The sequence below is a fragment of the Bombus pyrosoma genome, linkage group LG17, assembly GCF_014825855.1.
Source record: "Bombus pyrosoma isolate SC7728 linkage group LG17, ASM1482585v1, whole genome shotgun sequence".
In the NCBI taxonomy this organism is placed as follows: domain Eukaryota; kingdom Metazoa; phylum Arthropoda; class Insecta; order Hymenoptera; family Apidae; genus Bombus; species Bombus pyrosoma.
Window position 1 is genome coordinate 4992711 of NC_057786.1, and position 22972 is coordinate 5015682.

Genomic DNA, 22972 nt, shown 5'->3' on the forward strand with positions numbered 1-22972 from the left:
TTACCAGATCTTCGGCTCCCCACTTTCGATGGTTACTTAGAGAAATGGAGCACATTATATGGCACCTTTTCCTCAACAATAGATGAAGAACCCCACCGTCTCGGACATACAGAAATTTCATTACCTACGGTCCGCCCTCCAAGGAGAAGCGGCGAATTGCCTAGATGCGTTATCCCTTAACAATGCAAACTACAATGAAGCTATAACGCTTCTCAAGGAGAGTTTCGAATGCCCACGAGAAACCGCAGTTAGCCACTGCATGGCAATAATTAATCGTCCAAAAATCACCAAAGAATCTCCAACGGAATTAAAACACTTGGTCCATTCGTGTAAACAACATATCTACGCATTGAATAAATTAGGAGACCCCTACTCCGATACAAGTGCCATGATTTGCAGCCTAATGCTTTCGAAAGTACCAGCAGGAATCCAGAGACAATGAAAAATGATGCTACCTAACAAAGAATTACCTCAATACACTCAGTTTCTGAACTTGCTCGAAAGATTGGCACGAAGTTTCAGATCGACCACACAAACAAGAGGATCATGGGATCAATCCAATCTGGTTCGCCAACGCGCACCGCGAGGGCACGCATTTACGGAGTCACAAGCTACGCCGACATGTCAACCGACACCTACCAAGAATCACACGCCATTTATTGAAATAATAATTTCAAGACCAAATCCCTTCGAGAGCGCCTTCGAGAGGTCAAAAGAGAGACATTCCTGTGCTTCAACTGCCACCGGAAGGGACACACAACGCGAGATTGTCACGCCGGGTGATATCGGGCATCAAACAGTCGATCCACAACACCCTCTTTACCACCTTATTCATCACCTACTCGTCGCAGAAGGCACACAACAAACCATAGATCGGAGAAACCAAGAACAACCTCGCCTCCAAGTCCAGCTTCCAGTCACATACGAACACATAACCAATGACGCTGACAATCGACTCCATTGACGACCGACATACTAGATCAGTAGTATCCGTATCATTATGCAATGACCTGGTGATTACAGCGCAAACGATAAACGATAAAGAGCTAAACGATAAACAGCAATCAATCCGGTGTCGAGCAGCGCTCGATGAATGAATTTCATTACCGAAAAATTGGCAAAATCTCTTGGAGTAAAACAAAACAAATGTTCGGTCCCTATTGGAGCTCTAGACACCTTGACAACATCTTCTAAACGATATGTCACGGCCACGATCACTTCCACTGACAGTACATACGAACGAACATTAACGTTCCTTGTTATCCCAGCCATATCGACCCTAATCCCGAGCCAATCCATTGATCGTTCGATACTTGACATACCCATGAATCTTAGATTAGCCGATCCACTATTTCACTTACCAGCTCCGATCGATGTCCTAAATTAATCTAACACAGCCAGATGAACCTGAACTGCGTCTGCAAAAAATGCGATTCGGATGGGTAATCGAGGGGAATGCAACTTTCCAAGCCGCAGCAAGCACACTTCACGCATCCACAACGGCTCTACACGCAGACCTCGCGTGGCTTTGGGAAATCGACGAAGGACCTTCGATTAAACGTTTCTCAGAAGCAGGTCGACGATACGAAGAACACTTCCAAGCCCATATCCGACGCACCAGCGAAGGACGATACATCGTCGCTCTCCCATTCAACGGGGATCATCTTCAGTCGCTTCGATCCTCCAAAGCGTTGGCGCTGAAACGACCTGCATCCCTCAACCGCCGATTCCAACGCGACAAACGCTTTGAAGCCGAATATCGAACAGTATTACAAGAATACCTGGAGCTGGGACACATGACGAGAATAATCACAGACTGCGCCAACGACAGCGGGCACTATCTACCGCATCACGGCGTGATCAAAACATTGAGCCAAACAACCAAACTCCGTATCGTATTCATCAGCAACGAGCACCACCGGAATCTCCTTAAATGATACACTTTATACAGCGCCCAAGCTGAAGGAAGATTTGTTTTGCATAGTCATTAGATTCCGCTCTCATCAATAAGTACTCACTGGCGATATCGAAAAGATGTACCGACAATTCCTCATATGACCAGAGGACCGAAAATATCAAAAGATATTATGGCGCAGCGCGAATGGAGAAACCGAGACATATCAACTCAATACAATAACCTTCGGTTTATCTGCAGCCCCGTATCTAGCCATTCGGTGCCTCAAGCAACTGACAGAAGTCGAGGGACATCGATTTCCGCGTGCAACGCAAGTACTGCAACGGGATTTCTACGTCGACGATGCTCTCACCGGATCTGAGACGAAGAATGAAGCTCTTACACTTAAATTGAGGTTACACTTAGAACTCGCTGAGCTACTTCAACTAGCGGGTTTGAACATTCGAAAATTGGCATCAAACAACAAAAAAATCATTATACGGTTTCTTCACAGAGGAAACACCAACAACACTTGGGTGATGCGCAAACATTGAAAACACTGGGTGTATTTTGGAACTCATCCGACGATTCCATTCTTTACTCGGTCGAAGTCAGACCCATCTCCTCCCGAGTCGCGAAACGAATCATCAGTCTGCTCCAACAAATATGGTCATTGAAAATAGACTGGGACGAATCACTTCCGATTGATTTGCATACAGAGTGGAACAGGTACTACTCCCAGTTGCCACCGTTAAACAACATTAGATTCAAATGCAAAACAATAATTAAATCCGCGATGAAGATTGAAATGCATGGCTTCTACGACGTCAGCGAGAAGGCTTACGGTACCTGTGTTTATCTCCGAACCACCAACCCCGATGACCGCGTCTGGATACAATTATTAACCACAAAATCAAAAGTTGCGCCGCTCAAATCCCAAACTATTCCTCGGCTCGAGCTGAGCGGAGCAATCCTCCTCACGTCCCTGATATCGACAGAACAGCAGGCCCTATTGCACAATATTACTCGAACTATCTATTGGACCGATTCCACCATCGTGCTCCACTGAATAAACACATCACCTCATATGCTCAAAACATTTATCCCTAACAGAGTTCCCGAAATCCGAACAAAAACCAGTATCCGCGATTGGCGCCATGTTCCCACCAATGACAATCCCGCGGATCTAATATCGGGAGGGCAAACACCCGAAAGGTTTCTACGCCCGACCATTTGGAAGCACAGTCCTGAGTGGCTCCACCGGTCTGAAGACTGTTGGCCGACATGGAAATTAACACCACCAATCGAATTACTGAAACAAAAAAGGGTGATTTGTTTGTCCGCAACTCCCGTCGATTATAGCTTGTTACAAAGAACTCAAACAGCATTTTTGGAACCGCTGGCATAAAGAGTATCTGAACAAGCTGATTAACCGCAATAAATGGAACAAGTATGGGCATCGCATCCAGGAAGGCACAATCGTCATCCTCAGAGAGAACAACGTGCCCTCAATACAGTGGCCTCTGGGCCGAGTTATCAAGGTCCACCCAGGCGCCGATGGTGTCATCCGGACAGTTCAGACAGCAAAGAAGATTTTGGATCGGGGCATCAAGAAGCTTGTACCACTGCCAATTCGAGAAACCCGAACAACCATCAATCTCAACGGGGGGAGGATATTACGTCTGGCGACACTCTACCTAGACCAGGCCACACACCGCGGGCAAGATGGCAACCAGATGTCCGCACATCCTTACTGCGTACCCTCAATAGTCTTAAGAACCTACCATAAATCTCAGGAATATTCTAGCTAAGGTCCTTCAGACCGAACAAACATCTCTTTACTCAATCGTTTCTAAAGTTTATTGTGTACTAGGGGAAAGTTAGTTTTCTCACGTACGATGCTTCCCACTAGCATCTTTCTGTCGAGGGCGGCTAATACCGTTCCTAGTCCACCAACCTTCTTTTATCCAATTGACAGCGAAGTCTTTCCCTCACTCTCGCAACGAAAACTTGACCTTAACAAATCAACTCTTTTCGTGTCATTAGACTCACTCATCGCAAGCTTCCTCCGCTGCATCATCTTCGCAGAAAGTCAGTCTTCATACATTTTTTGAACCGTCATCATCTAAGCGTACGTCGCGTACCCCCCTTTCTAACTTTAGCTATCAATGGAAACTGAATTGTACTTTATCAATTTATATCTCTCTAATAAACAAATAGTTTGAATAAACTTTAATTATTATTTAACTATTCTCTCATTGACGTACTATCTCGCGATCGCGTGTCTCCGCGAACGGTCGAAACAGTATTACTTAAGTAAAAATAGCACTGTTACTATTTGAAACACTATTATTTGAAATAGAAATTGATGGAAATATTATTATTTGAAATACTTTTATCTTATATTTCAATGAAATACTCATTTCATAATAATTTGTATGAGTTAATATTAAAATATATATTTAAAATACCATTTCTATACATAATTATTATTTCAAAAGTTTATTTGCCAAATCTTGTGTCTGCCAACAAATAAAAGAAAGAAAGAAAAACTAGGTGAAGCTGAATAACTTCTTTTACCACTTATGTATTTGATACATATTAAACTTCAAAGTTCTATGCACGCACTTTTCAGTCTTAGAATTGAACTTGTTTGTCATATATATTAATCTCTTGTCAACAAAAAATTTCTCTCAACAGCAAATAGGAACCATCTTATTTAACTTCGCTATCGACCTGAAATACATAAATAATTTACTTATAATATACATATGTGTCGTTAGCAAATATTTGCCTATTATTATTTGTTTTATAATATACTTCAATTTCATAAAAAATTTCTTGACAAACTTAATAATATTGTACGTACGATGTGTGATATTCAAGTTTTTATATTTATTTTAAAGATCAAAACTGATATTTCCTTTCAAATGCTTCTAAGTAACTTCCTTTCTTGCTTCTGCGTACACCTTTCATATTTCTATCAACAGCAGCATGCAATGATTTATCGATGCACTTTTTAAAGCTTTCTACTTCTATTTCACAGGTTAACGTATTTCCCTTATTTGCTTTTAAACAATCTGACACCTTTAATTAGTATATAATATACATGAATATTTGATATGGCCTATTATATAAAAGGTCGACGAGAAAAACAGGCTATGTCAATTTCAACGAATTTTGAATTTAACATTTTTTCATATATTTCTGTGTGTCCTCTTGTAGCGGCACAGGAGTCAAAGGACTCCTTGTTTTTGCGTCAGGACATTGACTCAGCCTTGACACGGTAATGTAACGATAAACGAACTATTCAAATTTTCCGACTTGCCACCGACCAGTACAAATAAACGGACGCGTTTGCGAGCGATACATTGTATTACACAGAATATCTAAAGTATCTCCGAGTATCTCACGAGTATTTATCGAGCTACGCGACGAGCATTAACGAGTATTTATTCCGCGATTTTATTTGGCGATTTATATTTTGTACTAATGACTCGCGTATACGATTGTACATTAATTTATTAATTTAAATATATTCGACAACAACGCGCAATCTCGTTCTTTAAACCTCACGAACAATCCTCTACACTCTTTATCACTAGCTATGTCGCGTTAATTCGAATTAAATTATCGCGTACAACGTATTTTTCATTTATTACTGTTTCCTGTGTTATACGTTACTTAAAATTACAAGTAAAACTGGAAAACGATGCAGAATGAAATGTAGACCGAAATGTCTTATTTTGATAGAATATTTATGAGAAAATATAAAATTGTGACATTACATATTGAAAAATCAATTTTCGTTGTCTGAAAAGTGCTACAACATGACATTGCCCCTTTTTATCGTAGACCTCTCATACAATTTCATTTAAATTATAATATCAAATGCCACTTATAAGGGAATATCAACAAGTCATCAAACATCATCAAATATGAAAAACTAAGATTCGGGTCACTTGTTCCTCACTACCACGCCGGTCCGCTAAGTCTCGAGCCTCAGAACGGCTAATCCCAAACCCCCCGCCGTGTAGAATAGTATAAATACTATAAACATTGTGAATATTGTAAATATCCTAAATAATTATACCTGACACCCCTCCTTTCCTCACCCCGTCCTCCCTCCTCCGCCACTCCCAAAATACCGTAGACTACCGAACTGACCTACTTTTACGACCAGGTTTTCAGGACAGAAATAAGAAGAAAAGTAAACAGTATCATATATAAGCACCGCTCCATAGCGGCTTAAATCTAATTTAGAGATGCAACGCTAAAAAGAAAAAATAATGTAACTCCGACACACAAATATTGTATGGCTATGTATCGTACCGTCACGTATCGGTACTTTTGCCTAAAACAACCTTAAACTGAAATGCACTGTTTATTATGAATAAAATATTTATGTAATACGCATTTTTCTGGAAAATAAACGACATTAAAAAAAAAAACCACGCCGGTCCGCTAAGTCTATTTAAGCTTGTATGCAGCCGAGTCGAAACAGACGCAGCTCTTAAAGAAATTTTCCTACTCAGGAGAAGTTATTATCGGACAAAGTATTGTCCGATATAAATATATGTATTCAGGACAAAGTTAGCAAATGACATAGATAATGTAAAATACATTTATATCTACCAATGTGCTCAATTTTGAATTACTGAAAACTTCCATTTATAGATACCACTTCTTGAGAAAAAACAGGATTTCTTTAACCCTTAGAGTGTTATGGACGCATATATGCGTCTGGCGAAAGCCATCGGTGTGGACTAAGGACACATATATGCATTTGTCAATTTTTATTTTTTTTGTGAGATAAATATAAATGCATTTCAATGTTAATGCCGCGTTCGAAGAAACTGTCTTTTTTTTTTTTTAATACTTTGCATTCACAGTCTATCCAATTTGGACATTTGGTAGAATTGAAATTGTCTTTGGGAGAATATTGGTCTGCGGACGAACTGTTGAAAAGCAATATTTTCGGCAAAATAATAGCACGAGATCGATACATGGTATTATTACAAATGTTGCAATTTGACGATAATAATACAGTAAATGACGATCCTTTAGCAAAAATACGACCAGTAATCGCACAACTGAATTATTAACTTGTGTTATATTTACTAAATTTAGTTTTCTAGTTTATTGCTTTTTAATTTACTACCCAAATTCTAGTTTATTGTAAATTTCAATGTTTATAATAAGTAATTAATACTAAAAAATAACGCTCTTGAATCATTTAATATCGTGTGAAAGAATTACTATAACTTATTAAGATTTGCGTTTTGAATAGTCAATCAACAGAGTTCACTATAGCGAAAAGGTATTCAGTCCACAGCGATCGTCAGCGCTGGCCGCGTGCCGTCCGTACGGGCCGCATAGGCCCCGAGTATTCAACACTCCAAGGGTTAATAGATGTGTGTACTTGGGCCCAGTCGCATTACATTACAAAATAGCCTTAGCGGACTAATACGACAGCGAGGGACGGGTAATCCAAATCACAGCTTTTTCGCAATGTTAGCACCTTCCGTGAAAGCCTTCACTTCATTACCTGTTCGTTGAACTCGTATCGATATGCACTATAGTGTTATTTATACAAAAATACAATATTCCATTTAAAAAATTAAATTGTCTTTGAAATCTCTCCCACCATATTAGGCATGAAAAAAATATCTTCACCACATAACATCCCCCTCTATACCAAACAACTTTTGTTGCGGCACTTTTTTCGTAACATCATTTCCTTGAAAGATATTTCACTTTGCTGAGATGAAACAGACATCCTGTATACATATGAATAACTGATTTTATTTGCATTATGTATATTTACTTCTTGCAGTCAGACAGAGCTTACGTAGCGTGCTATTGATGAAGCTGTTAAGAAATGATCTTGTACTGAGAAATGTAATAACACTTTGTACAGGGTGTTCCGCTACAGGTGCCAGGAAATTTAAGGGGTGATTCTTGTAACTGACGTAAGACGAAAATTAAGAATAAAAAAATTGTGTTTCTTAGTTTTTGACAATGAAAAATCGGTAAAAATACCCTTACACGAACGAAAGGAGGTCAGCATAAGCAACAGGGCGCACAGTGATCGTCAATCCAAACGACACATGAGCGACAACTTATTTCTTACAAGTCGTAAGAAAATACCATGCTTTTCAGAGACGTAAACTGCTATTGTCCCGTTCACGAGTGTCCACAAAACGATCACACACGCATCGCGATTGTCTCGGGCGAATACGGTGCAGTATTCTATCTCCCAGATCTGGATCGTTCGCCAGATTCAGCAGGTTTTAACGTGTCCGTATCCCGCAATCGTTTATCTATTTTCCAAAATATCTTTGCCCTGGGTATAGTCCTATTCACATATCTTTCGCCGTATGAACGTAATAGCGCTTTTGTGCTATTGCCGCCGTTGTATCATAGCAAAAATGTATACATTTTGTAAACAATGGCTACGATATAAGTACTGCTACATTGTATACAAGACTCATTACGCGCTCTGCACACCCAAGTAACGCTCTACTTTAATTTTGCCAGTTCTCTGAAAGTTCCTCGTCGACTGTCGGAATAATTATGTTCTTTCAACTTCTCTAGCCTCTTGCTTTTAAATATCTAAAATGTGTCAATGTATCGATGGAGAGTTAGTAACTCCTCCACAATCACTGACTTAAATTCTATGGAACACGTATGGGCGGCGTAAGTGCCGACAGGCCCAATGGGACATCGATATCCCTACGGTCCTTCCCTACGCCAAATACTCGGAATGTCCCATTAAACAAGTTGTAAAATTTCAATAAATAATAAAAAAAAAAAATACTCGGAATAAGGCGTACATACCACGATCGCAGACGTCTAACGAACGCATGCGTAGTGAAAATATCGAGAGATGACAAAAGGGAAGAAAGCGGATTAAGAAATGAGTCGTAAGCGAGTGTCACACGTTCAAGAAAATCACCCGCTCAGAAACAGTAATAGGATAGGCTAGACATCCTGCATACCACAGCCATCGAAACAATAAACAAATAGTAACGGAATAGGCGCCTCTGAGATACACCTGACGACAACCCCTCCAAAGGGACTAAAACCACAATGTAAAAGCCCTCCAAAATAAACGCTGGAATCAGTCTGTTAGAACATTTTGACCCAGTCTCTTGAAATACTTTGAATCATTCGTCACTCGGTTGGATCTTTAGAATTCTATTATCATATACATATTATCATATATATATATTATAGAATTCTATTATCATATACAAAGTTCAATTTCTTCACCTTCTTCGTGAATTATTGATTCGTGATTTCGTGACTTCGTGATTTATTGTGTGTCCGACGTGGCACGAGAGTCGTAAGTGAAGAGAAGCGACACGACAGTCGTCAGCAAGAGTTGTGAATAAATAGTCATCCGCACGAGTCGCGAGTCGAGAGTTGTAAAGAATTAAGTCGAATTAACAAGCCCATTGTTAAATAAAATGCCGAGTATTTCTTTGCCACCTTACACGTCCTATCACCTCAGTTTATTCGGGCGGTAGCTTCGTCTAAGCTTGCGTTGTACATAAGCGTGGAAACTGTGTTTCTGGGATTATTACTGTACTGATATTATTATATTGTTGTGCAGGTCACCCTGGCGTAACAATACTTTTTCTTACTTTCGAACGTTCTAAACAGAATTAGTTGGGATAATCGAGGCCCCACTGTGTTATTATTTCCGCTACTGTAAACCTAGTACCGAGTTTAAAAGAGTGTTATGTAAGAGTTAAATGCTTTTGGACTACACCTTCGGTGTATTGGGAATTCCATAATCGAGAACAGTAACGGTCCATGATGTTTATTAGATAATTAAGAATAACAACACACCCAAACCGGCTGGCTGCGGTAACGATCAACACAAGCATAGAAAGAAGACTGAAAAGGAAACACCCAGCTGATCTCACAAAGGATATAACCTAACAAACACGAAGATGGTACCCCGCTGGGGGTAACCATCCGCATGCTATTCAATTACAAGTTATATCATTTTACCAAATGTCCCACTAGACAAATTGTAAAATTGCAAGAAAATAATAAAAAAAAAAAAAATTGCAGAATTAAAATAAAGTTAAAAGCTAAGCTAAAGCTTATGTTCATGGCGAGTCCTTAGGTTTATTGGGGTCGGAATAACGTTATGTGGGGCCTTGGCGGTCAGACCAAGAATGACGTCACACGGGCCTTTTAGCGCGACGTAACAAGAACTGTTACATTATTATAAACGTTTAACAAATATAAATAAAATTGAATAATTATCATACAGGAAATTTTACTGTTAATGTGAGAAATATGGATTTGTGTCGAAAATTTGATTGTCATTATGCATATACCGATTTATTAATAATGAAGTTAAAAAAGGGTGAAGCAATATGTTTGAAGGAAAGGGAAGAAAGGAAAAGACAAGAACACTGCCATAACTTCCCAACCTAACGAATCACGATCCTTCATGCATCGAATTCGCAACCTATTTCATTAGGCGCGACAGAAATGTATGTCTCGGAAGCTAAATCCGAACGACGATAACGCCATTGAAAGTTATTCAGAATTTTGACCTTGACGACATATTTCGTTGAAATCGGTGAGATCGACCGCTTTGTTTTTTTTTTTTTTTTTTATATTGTTTATTTTTAATTTTACAATTTGTCCAGTGGGACATTAGGTAAAATGTTATAACATTGACCGCTTTGTGAGTAATTATTTAGTGATTTTCCCAACAAAAAGACAGCCATTTTTTAGAACATGCTTGAAGAATCAATATTTTTTTTACTAAACGTAAAGTATTTTTTATATTGTGCTACGTAGAAAGTAAACCTTTTCTTGGTATAATTGACTCGAATTATACATAAAGAAGGTAACTCAGAATAGCCCTATTTATTATTGTATGTAAGAAAATTTTGTAGAAGTAAAAAGTAATCCATTTTCTTACGTCGGAGTTATGCATTATTATTTTATTATTATTGAGATATGTATAATTTTATGTGCTGGACTAGGTTAGATACGTAGTAGAGATACTTGTATGTAAGTATCAGTATGTGGAAGTATGTGTGCGTGGCGTCTTGAAAACAGATGAATGTAAACAGTTCAATCGGTTAACAGTGAGGTATGGAAGAAAGTACTGAGACGCGAGCAAGTGTGTATCGATGAATATCTTAAATCATAAAATAAATATATAATTATTCTAATATTAATTCCAAATGTAAATTTAGGGTTCCTATAACATTATTTCAGTTAACAAGATCCACAATTCTCAACAATTATTAATCCTTAATAATATTATTTAATGGACTATTGCATTTTTTTTACAAGTTTTAAAGCCTTCGTTTCAGCTGTATAAAAGACTTACTTTAACAGAATCAACGGGGCAACCGCGTCGAGGTTTTGTGCGTGTATATGTATCAATGTCGTTTAAAAGTCTTTCAATTTCATTTATATGTAAACCAGCTTCTCTGGTATGATCCTTATCAACAGCAACTAATTTATCGAGCCAGCATTTTTCATCAGTTGTACAGATTTCTTCATTGACAATACCTTAAAATTTATTTGTTTTATTGAACATATTCATTTGTTAAATACACTACTGTCTCATTAATTGACCCCCCTCGGTGCCGAATTATCGTATACAAGATCTGATTCTAAGTACAAATACGGTCTACCACCTCGCTGAACGTAGAAAAGGACACCGCGAGTGAAGAAAAAAAAGTTAGAAAGTCGGCTTAATCCAAAATATATATCGATGAGACAATGCTAAAACAGCAATGAAGCCTTTATATTTTTAATTTTTTTTTTTTTTTTTAGTGAGACTTTTACCAATGTAATGAGATTTTTATAATTAAAACAAGACCAAACCACGATACAATCTGCGACATATTCGTCTATTCTCTTTCGTCTATTAAATGTGTATTTGAATGTAATATAAAGTATATTCAAATTTAACAACATATTCTCATTTTAACCAGAAAAATTCCAGAAATTCGTTAGTAAAAGTTTAATTGAAAAAAGGTTAAAAATAAAAAAGTTTCATCATATTACTGCTGTCACTCATTGACATTCAAGTTCGGATTAGGATATACATACTACTCAGCCGAGTTTTCCAGTTTGTCGCACTAATCTTTGGAGAAGTGGTGAGAGTGACGACCGATCAATTGAGCGATACAAGATGACGTTCGATTGATAAAACAATACTGCAATTAATTAGTTAGAGTAATTTCTCCAAAATTTGATTCTAACCATTTTATGTTTATAATGACTTCTTTTTTATATATTTCAAATTACGCATACGATATACTTGAATTATTTATACATAACATGCATAAATATTGTATAAAAAAATAAAATGTAATACACACGTGATGTGATTTATTTCTTTATTCATACACGTATAGAAGAAAACAAACAAAAATAATATACTGATATATTAACTATATTATAATTTATAGTTTGCACTATACATATCTTTTAAATAGTAATAGTATAATTACACTATATCTAACATATAATAACTTATAATTAAATTAACAAATAGTTTGTTTCCTTAAATGTGTATATAGCAAACAGCTTGCTATAAATGTACACATTTGATCTCTAATAACAACGAATAATTGTACTAAAAAAGAATAAAAATTAATCTTACTCTAAAAATAATATCATAATGATAATATGATATGTTATTATGACATATAAAAAGAGTTCACACGCGCACGCAGCTCTCTTTCACATACAGACAAACTGAAGTATGAAATGAAATTCTTAAAAATTAAATAAATTATTTATATGTACAATATCAACTATCTACCTGATGTTAATCTCTGAAAAACAGAATTGCTAATTTTAATTAAACTTTCTTTCTCCGATATTTCCTTCTCAATGGCGGGATATTTTTCGGTCATCTTTGAAATTTTCTATTATATGGAAAGTATAACCTTGTTAGACTATTTCCTGCCGATACAATATAAATTTTTCTCTGTACTATTTGAACATTATCGCATTCGATGATGAACTTCTCATACTGTCTTTTTTTTATACATACACAGTGTAAAATATTTGATTGGTGCGTACAGATCGATAATTCATTGGGGTGTCGTGTACGCCACGTCTATTCAAATTTCAAGAAATTAAATGGTAAAATAGCGTAGCCGAAGCAATGAACACAGAGAATTTGTCCAAGTAAATATTTCGTATCTACCAGATTATTTATCAGTGATAACTATCGTTACTCTTTAATTTGCGTACTTATTTGTAATTTCTGTTTGTAAGAGAATAACTTAGATATTATATTGTTTATTTTACTAAAAGATAAACCATTTATTGTAGATTGACAATATATAAACAATTCTATGCTAACAATAACATTTAATTGTATAACACATTTTAAACAAAAAGTTGTCACATTTTCACGTCACATTAATGTGTGTATACCATGGTATGCTTTGTAATTTAGTAGTTCTTAAAAACTATTCAAAGTGCAAAATAGATTTGTTTCGTATACAAACTGCTAGAATATAATTCTATCTCAGGACAAAGCTATATTGCGAGGTGTTAATGTCCGAATTCTAATATGCCACGAAAAGGACAGAATAGTAGTTTCGATAAAAGACATCTTGTTATTTATCATAGAGAAAAAGGTAAAAATTATCGTGAAATTGCACAATTATTAATAATGAAGAAGAGCGCAGTTGCGAATATTATTAAAAAATATAAAGAAGAAGACTGTATCAAATTTAAGAAAAAGCCACCTGGAATTATTAATAAAAAGGAGGAAAGAATAATAATATGGGGAGTTGAAGAAGAGATTGGCCATGAAATTAGGAAACAAATCAGTGTAGAAACAGTACAAGATTTAATGGTCGAATAGCAAGAAGAAAGCCGTATATAAATGAAATAAACAGAGCAAAAAAGATTGACTTTCGCTAAAGAATTCATTAAGATACTTCAAAATTGGTGGAATGACGTTATATTCTCCGACGAGGGTAAATAATGTATTTTTGATTCCGATAGGAAAAGAGTATAGTATGGCGGATAGTGAATGAAGTTTTGAAATCCAAAAATTTAAAACCTACTTTAAAGCACGGAGAAAGAGCTTCTGTGATTGTATGGGGATGCATTTCGAGTGTCGGTGCGAGTAAACTGGTGCTTATCGAAGATATATAGATAAGAATAAATATTTGGATCAATCGCATACGCTTTGGATAAATTGTAAGAGGACAAAACTTATATGGGTGACATTTTTTCATAGATTTTAGACAGATTTTAGAACGTAGTTTTCAAGATATCGGTGGCACAGACAATTATACATGTTGAAGTGGTCACCACTTCTAAGAAAACTCTACATCCGGTCTTTTTAGCTTTCTCAAGCATTGAAGACATCGACAGCGTATAGACAAAAAAGTGGGACGGAGACAGACCATAAACAGTTGACAGGCGACATTGTCTTCGGGGTTTTCACTTCTGTATTTAAAATATATTTTCTACCTTGCAATTTATCCACGCGTCTCTCTCTTTATACATCTAATAACCTCAACAATACACAAGCTTTAAAATATTGCAAACCTTAATATAATTTAATATCAAGTTTAGGAACTTGGTTTCCTCATTTTTACGATTTTTTGGAAACTGAAAACTTAGAGGACATCTGATTACATAATTGCGATTGTTAGTCATCCAAGATGGAAATTACGATGGATCGTAACCAAGATGGAAGATAGACGTAATTATATCAAAGAAATAGCGTTGAGAACCTTAGAAGGTGTATGAAACCAATCCTCTTCACTTTCACAAAGCAAAGTGTAAGATATAGTAGAACTACACAATTTCTTTTCACTCGTGGGAAAACCGAGTGAGGTTAGTGTTGACAATGATAGCAACACTGTGCAATTAGAATCGTTGAAAAACTGAGACTATAGCGTCTCACGAATTCAAAATATCATAAAATACAAATATATGAAACAATTGTTTTTAAAGTATAAAGCACCTATTTCGTCGTCTATCGCAGTTGAAAGATCGCTTAGCTTCGCTGGATTGATTCTGTGCCAGCGAAGGAGTAGCCTAAGTGACGAAAACTTTGAACGATTCACTCTGTTACATGCAAATAGCCATACTAAAAGAGGAAACTAAATTTATTTTCAATATTATGGTTTCTTGCATTTTAATATCATCTCTTTCCCCGATCTATTTTCGTCGTCAAGAAATATTTGAAATAATATTTAATGCAAAGTTAAAATATTTTACTTTGTTTTAGATTATTAAAATAACGCAAACGTATGAATAAAGATATTAGTGGCGGATGTTGAGATTGCAATAAAGGAGCAGATAACGCGAAACACGCCTTATTTAGCAGTCCTAAATGGGCTACGGAAAAAGCGACATTGAAAAATCGGGTAGGAAAAGCTCTTACACCCCAAAATATTGTTGCTAAGATTATAAGGTATGAAGAATCGTGGAAGTATGCGCGAAAATTGCAAAAACCAGATAAACCCAGAAAAGAAAACAGGAAATAATGAGACAATGAGAAAGAGTAAACACACCGATTTAAAATAATAAAAATAATAATATAATTAAAATAATAAAAACTCACAGGTGATGACTGATAATGTAGGGGCATGTAGACACACCGACGTTGAGCATGTATCTGATGTGATGTAATGACGAATATGTGTTAACACTAGTAATAAGCGGCTCTCTTAAAGAGATTGATCAGGAGCATGCGCACCGTGCGATGGCAATAGCGCCCTCTAACTAACAATGATTGGTCTGCGGAAATTCAAGAAAGGCGTCTGATTGGTTCGCGGAATGAGTGCGCTGTTTGGTCGATCAAGTAGAAAAGGAAGATAGCCAGCAGGAAGTTCAACTTGAGGGAAATTTAAATGCATTTTCAAGAATAAAAGGCAGGAAGTAATTAAAAGACGAAGAAGAATAGACATACTCATTTAAAATAATAAAAATTCACACATGAAAACTGGACGTATGACACGAGTAGAAGCGATTGGCTGGTTTAAAAAGATAAGTAAGATGGCCGACGAATAGACCTACTAGAGGGAAATTTGAAAACATTCTAAGAAAGGATGATAGTAAAAAAGGGGAAATACTGTTTTTCCCACACGTTGACTATAGAAGTACGAACAAATAAGGAGACCAACCCTTAAGTAATACCCATGGTGGTTCCGGGGTTGGTCATCATGTACCTTGTGAGGGCTAGGAAAGGAACAAAGGTTTTTGTTGAGTATGGCGCATACCATCCAACCCAATCTCACATAACTCAACAGTACAGGCTGTTGGATATGCATAATGCATTTTCCCCTCCTCGTGAAATAAAAGGATTATCAAAATTAAAATCTTTTATTTGGCAGAATTTTACTGTCTATTTAAGGTAGTTTTTATTTGAATTGTAGAACAAGGAATATTTAAAACAGTATTTGCAATATTTTTTCTCCAAACTTTTCTAGGTTTTGGCTATTACACAGCCAAAAGCCAGAATATACCAGCTTTTAATAGAGAACCCAGAAGAAAAAGATTATATGATAATGCAGACACACTAGCCCAACCTAAAAAGGATCAATATGATAAAGTAACTGGATAAACTTAAATATGCCGATGACAGAATATCACGTCCAAAGACAGACTACGACCTGAAACAATAGGCATAGACGAGCGTAGTATGACCCGGAACGAACAATTACATACAAAACAAAACCCAGACGGAAACAGGAGTGCCAGATGCACAGAGTGCAGCAAGACAGTGCATACAACAGACATATGGAGATATAACAATTAAAAATAAATATGAAATAATTAGCAGGAGATACAAAACAGGGATATGATACAATACAGTACACGTGAATAGATAAAGAACCTACACCGAACCCGGGACATTTAGACATCATGGATGTAAACATACAGAGCATCACTAACAGATGGGGAGACAAAAAAAGAACAAGGTACAGTCATCGAGAGGAAAAAGGCAAAAGAAACGTAATGGAAAGAAACAGATCAAAAAATTGTAAGGCGCTAGCAAACCTGCAAGGAAAAACGAACTATGAGCTATTTGAAAAACTGATCCACCCTAATAAAGGAAGGAACCTGGAGAAGAAACTGGGGTAGATTTCAAATTGCTCTTAGTTTTCTATTTTGAAACGACATATTGAAGTTGACGATTCTAAAAAATTATAAGGATACGGATTGTCATGTTAAAAAGAACATCTAATAATGGTATATTTATTTTAACGAAAAGCAACAATCGATACCTGACATTGGCGTATAAAAAACAAAGACAATATATTCTGTCTGTATACTGTTAACACTATTATAAGACGTTGTGAGGGCAAAAAAAATGTAAAGCAAGACAAATGAAAAAGATTATTTAGTTTAAACGGTGAGCGAATGAGCTGGTAAAGTGAGCCACTATAGTGGCGGATCGTAATTGTTGAGATTGACTGATTCAAGAACGAGTGGGTGAATTTGCAATAGAAAAATATATTGAAATAAATAAAGGTATAAGTATAAGTATAATGTATAACTTGATGCTGATCCAGACCCCCACTCTCATAGTGTTACAATACGATAGAATCGATAAGGAGCACGTTCATATATTGTTTATAGCAAAAGGACATTACCAAAAAAGTTAACCTTGTAGCTCTAGTTAAAGGCTACAAGAAACATAAATAGATATCTATTTATTAGTTCCTTTGTTCCTAGATCTTGTAACCCAAAACATAATTTATATTCAAGGGCACAATAATGTACACCTCTCCTTATTTAGAATATTCTTGTTTCGCTAAATTCTATTTTCTGCGTAATAACGGTCTCCAGGTCACGGATATACACGAAGAAAGATGCAGAGTTTTTCTTGAAGTAATTACTTCAATAGTAATATAAGATGTTATTCGCGAAAGCCACTACAGTGGCGCATCGTACCTAAGAGATTAATGGTTGTTGGGGATTTAACAGATTCAAATTATTCGATGTAACATTCAAATAAGTTAGTTTACGAGTGCATCCACGCGCGTACTGTCTGTTTTTCGTATTCCACCAATTTGGGACAAAATATCATCAGCAAAGTTCAGTTACACATCCGCTTTTTGTAAAATTCTTTTTTGGAAAATTAAAATTTCTATAAAAAAAAAATAATAAAACTTCTTTTAGAAACTTTGTTTTATCCTTTTCGTAATCTTCATAAAGACTTGCTCGTAAGGAAAACTTGCAGCTGACCTAGCACAAAGTTCGTCTTACAGTGTTTTGAGCAGCTTTTTTCAAATTCTTACCGCTTTCTTTTCTCCGATTCTGCTACACGCGTCACAAAATCGAACCAGCGATTCATTGGCTATATACATCCACACCATCGCAATAATTACACTGAAAATTTTCTATTTTCCGGGTTTTTCTACTAATAGCTGCCCTAAATTTGGTTTCTTCTTGTAAATTTTTTCAATTGATTACGCTTAAATCAGAAAATTTACCAATAGGAGTAGTGGAATAACAACGAAAAACTATTGAAACGAACATAATTAGAATAGTAATGTTTCGAATGTTTCATGTTGTCAATTTCGCGATTGGTTTTGAATTGAACTTGGTAGGTCTGCAAATATATTGTAAGTGATATGAAAAATCGTGTATTCTAAGCTACGTGTAGAATGTAATTTTGATTTTGACACAATGCCATCATTAGTGTTTAACACGTTCACGCCGACGCTACTATTTGTGTTTCTCACCGTAGGACGACGCTCGTATTCATATCTTTTATAATAATGCAAAAAGGAATGTTGACTTATGCGTCAGATGACATCGTACTATAGTTGTTTTTAGGGAAAGCCGTTAAATGGTACAGAAGAATTATTATGCAATTGCTATGCGGGACATGCCTCACAAATGCGTGGTATGTACATCAAAGATGGGATAATACACATATTAATATTTTACAGTAGAGAAAGAATTATTGATCATCTTTTGATCAATAATGATCATATTGAAGAAATGATTATTGAAAAGCAAATACCTTCCAAAAAATACTTACTAAAAAAAAGGTAGAGATCATGCCACGAAGAAAAGTAAAAGAGTAACAATGTATTGCAATCGTTGTGAAGACCAGCCATCATTCTATTTGAAACGCTTCAAAAATTGCATAGATACACATAAACAATTAAGTTAAGTTTATAACATTGAATTGTTATGTTTTTATTATCAAACTTTTGTTTTATAAGTTATGCTTATAATTTTAAAAGTTAAATGTTATGTATAAATTTTCAACTATATGGCAATTTTTTCTAATTTCTAAACGAACTACATTTTTGGTGGTTAGGTTGGGGTTAGGTTGGGGTTAGGTTGGGGTACGCACTATCATACGCACTATCTGATGGAACATTCAAGTGTGAGCCGCTGGTGGTCTGCACCGGCGTGAACGTGTTAAGTTACCGGACTCGTGAACGAAATTATAATCGGAGTCTCATAATTTTATCCTCCAACGAATCAATCTTTGGCCTGAATGTTTTATTGAGTTTGTCCAACTTAATGGTTCACGATTACTAAATAAATTAAATAATTACGTCCATATAAGTGAAGTCGAAAATGTAAAATCGCGTATAAAACTGATAAAACATTCCTTTCCCATAGCAAGATAATTTTGTTCCATTTTTGTTAAAGTTTCAGATAAATATATGTTATTGGCAAATCATGACCATTAAATTTTCGACTAACAATAAGTTTCACACGTCTGTTACGTGATCTGAGGCGTCTGCTGTTAAGGTAAAATGTTTATCAAGATTTGAATATTGCAATATGAGACTTTGGCATACTTAATGCCTTGCTTAATTCTGTGAAGCTTTGTTTTTGTCCTTTACCAAATGAATTTTGCGTCTTTCTTTACTAAGTCCGTTAAAGATTTGGACATGTTGTTAATCGGTTGATGATCAAGGATGCCAGCAAGGTCGAGGTTGAATTGTTAAGGGCGGTACCATGGAGCATGCAGACGGCGATTGCTCGGGTACCAGCATCTTATATCACAGGCAAAGAAATGCACATGAAAATAAGAACTGGCCTTATTATAGCCACAATGCAGGTCCTCCTTAAGGTAGTTACATGCTTTAAGTGCTACGAGATTGGGCACATGTCGAATAAGTGCACGATCAGTCCTGGCAAGGAGCGATGCCGTAAATGCGGCGCTATGGATCATACGATTGCAAACTGCAATAAAGATCCTAGGTGTACGATGTGTAGTAAGGGGTTCGAGACACGGACTAGACAGGTTATGGGGTCGTTAGCGTGCCCCACGTATAGGAAACTAATCCAAAAAGGGACAGTCAGAGGACAGGCACCCTGAAAATTCTGTAAATAAATCTCAATAGGAGTAAGCTCGCGCAGGACCTAGAGCAGCAGTTTGCTTGGGATCGTGGGGTCGGCGTTGTGATCATCTCAGAACCTAATCGACAGCTCCCCTTCTGGTATAACGATACGAAGGGGGATGCGTCTATCTGGGCAGCAGGATTTGATGGGCTCCACCCCAGCGAAGATACGTTGGCTAAAGAGGAGGGATATTTCGGAGTCGAAATAGGGGAAGTGTACTACGTGAATGGCTACTTCTCGCTCAACGTTAGCCTGAACATCTTTGACGAATATGCGCAGAGACTCGACATATCTATTCGGGCAGCCGTAAGGAAATGCAAGGAAGTTATCATCTTAAGAGACTTTAATGCAAAATCTAAAACGTAGGGTGGCACCAAGATTGACGCGGGTCACTGGATATGCGTAATGCATTTTCCCCTCTTCGCGCGAAAAAGAGTGGTATAGCCCACGGTAGGCCAAGGTAACGAACCTTCCTCCTAAATGATTTCTTTTTCATTGAACTTTAGCTATTTGGGAAGCTGATACTTACGTCGTTTTTTCACATTTTGCAACGGAAGAAACACTAATTGAGTCTTTGCAGTGCAATGTAACATAATATCGTGACAAATCCTACGGAGCTTATTTGTCCCATATCGTTAAGAATGCTGCAATGCTCCTCGTCATCAACAGATAACCACTTTATATTATACAGGGTGTTAGGTTACAAGTGTAAAAAATTTAAGGGGTGGTTCTTGAAGCAAGGACAACCTAACCCCAATCAAGAATAAAAAATTGTGCTTTTGGCTTTGTTTGTTAGTTAGTTATTTATTTATTAGTTAGTTTGTTAGTTAGTGACAATTAAAAATTAAGCAGCGGGATGCACAGGAGTCCTCAAATCGAACGATACATTCAGCTGCTTAGCTCGTACAAGTCGTAGAGAAGAAGATCATACCATTTGAAGACGTAAACCATCGTGTGCGGCGTTTCGTAAGAAAAATCGTAGATTAAACGTTAAACCTGCCTACTCGTTAAAATCCATCACAGCATATCAAAAACCGCCTCATGGAATTTTGCGAATAGAGAGGACTAATGTTTTCTCCATTCCTTTGCCTCCACAAATAATTAATAAATAATAGTGCATATAAACAATGTTTATACAAATTTCACCATCGTCCCGTCCGCGGGTGTACACAGAAGTATCACACACGCGAGTGTCCAAACTGTTCACAGAAAAATCGTACCCAAAATAGCAATCGTTTTATATTACACTAAATGTATATTACAAAAAGATTTAAAAAATAACAAAGAATACAAAGAATTCGCCGATTTACGGGTATACGTATACGTCTTGAAGGAACTGTTGAAAACCCGACTTTAAATTTTCCGGTAAATATTCACTTTTCATCACAAAATGTCAAATTAATATTTTATATTATTCCACGAATATAGTCACAATGGTTGCTTCGTAATAAATAATAAATGCGATAGTTGTGCTAATCTTTATCTTTCCGCTCGTGAAACACGTTACAATCATAAAAGCTAAAGTCAATATTCTAATATTTTTATTGCTTTATTGGCTATTATTTAAGGCTTGAAGGAACGATATATTTCCGAAACTCATCTGCTAAATAGAAAATCCACTTTTCCAAGAATCATCTGGTAAATAGGAAATATGAATCAATCTCTAACAATGTAGAGTTTGAAGATTATGCAAAATAGGTTTGCGCTTTTTTTAAACACATTTGGTTGCTTATCTATTCGCTTCCTCGATACCATACCTTTACTTCCAAAAGAAACTTCTCAAATATTATGACTGTTGGATAATTCCAAGTTATACAAAGAAGGTGAAAGCATTGGCAAGAGTATCGTAAATTTTTCTTTCAGAATGAACTCTCCATCTCTACATTGCCATGTTTCAGCTATTTCGAAGGAAGACACTAGAACAGAATCACTCCGACAGTCGAAGAAGAATTTTCCGAGAACCGAAAATATTGAGTTAAAGTGTTACTTGGGTACATTTTGTATGTATCGTGCGCGTTTCTACTAGACACATTTATTACAAAATATATACATTTGAAGGTAAGAGCTAGATTTAGGTAATCAATAGTGACACAGGTAGAATGCACTGTAATAGTGCCACTGTAGTGTCTTTTTGCGAATTTCTTGGAAATCAAGATTAACCATCGGTTATATGTATGGCAAAAAGTTGTTTAAAATGTTGAGCTTTCGACATGTTCAAAAATCACTAAGATCAGAGAGCAAACAATACAACTTTATCTCAGATATTTTCATATCCATTCAATTCCGGCAGAGATATTTACAGTGAGCGTAGAAAGTATTCATAAAACAATCAATTTGAAACAATACTTCGTGAAATTGTTATTTATTAACTAATTTTTTATAAACTACGAGTGAGTAAATATTGTGGAAAATATCTAGAATAGATACAACGCAAAGAAGAATTAGTTGCTTGTATAACTTGCGAAATTTATGAGAAAAAAGAAACAATGGCAAAAATATGTACGCAATATTTATTCGTACAATTCTTAAATTTTGAAATATTCATAAAGGAACGCAATTTAAGTGAATTTAATAATAAAAAATCAATGTAAACAGACAATTAATATTTCCTAGAATATCCTTCTGACTTTATAATTACTGCAATTCTTTTAGATATTAAATTAGCAAAATTCGATGTTATGTGTAGCTGGATCTTGTTCTCCAAAACTTCTCCAAAAGAGCATC

The 22972-nt window shown here is 36.2% G+C and overlaps 2 pseudogenes; one reads left to right on the forward strand and one right to left on the reverse strand.

Moving 5' to 3' along the window:
* The first annotated feature begins 366 nt into the window (after nt 1–366).
* LOC122577100 lies at nt 367–2963 on the forward strand (annotated as a pseudogene).
* Nucleotides 2964–4408: 1445 nt separating this feature from the next.
* On the reverse strand, nt 4409–11483 carry LOC122577000 (annotated as a pseudogene).
* Between the last annotated feature and the right edge of the window lie 11489 nt (nt 11484–22972).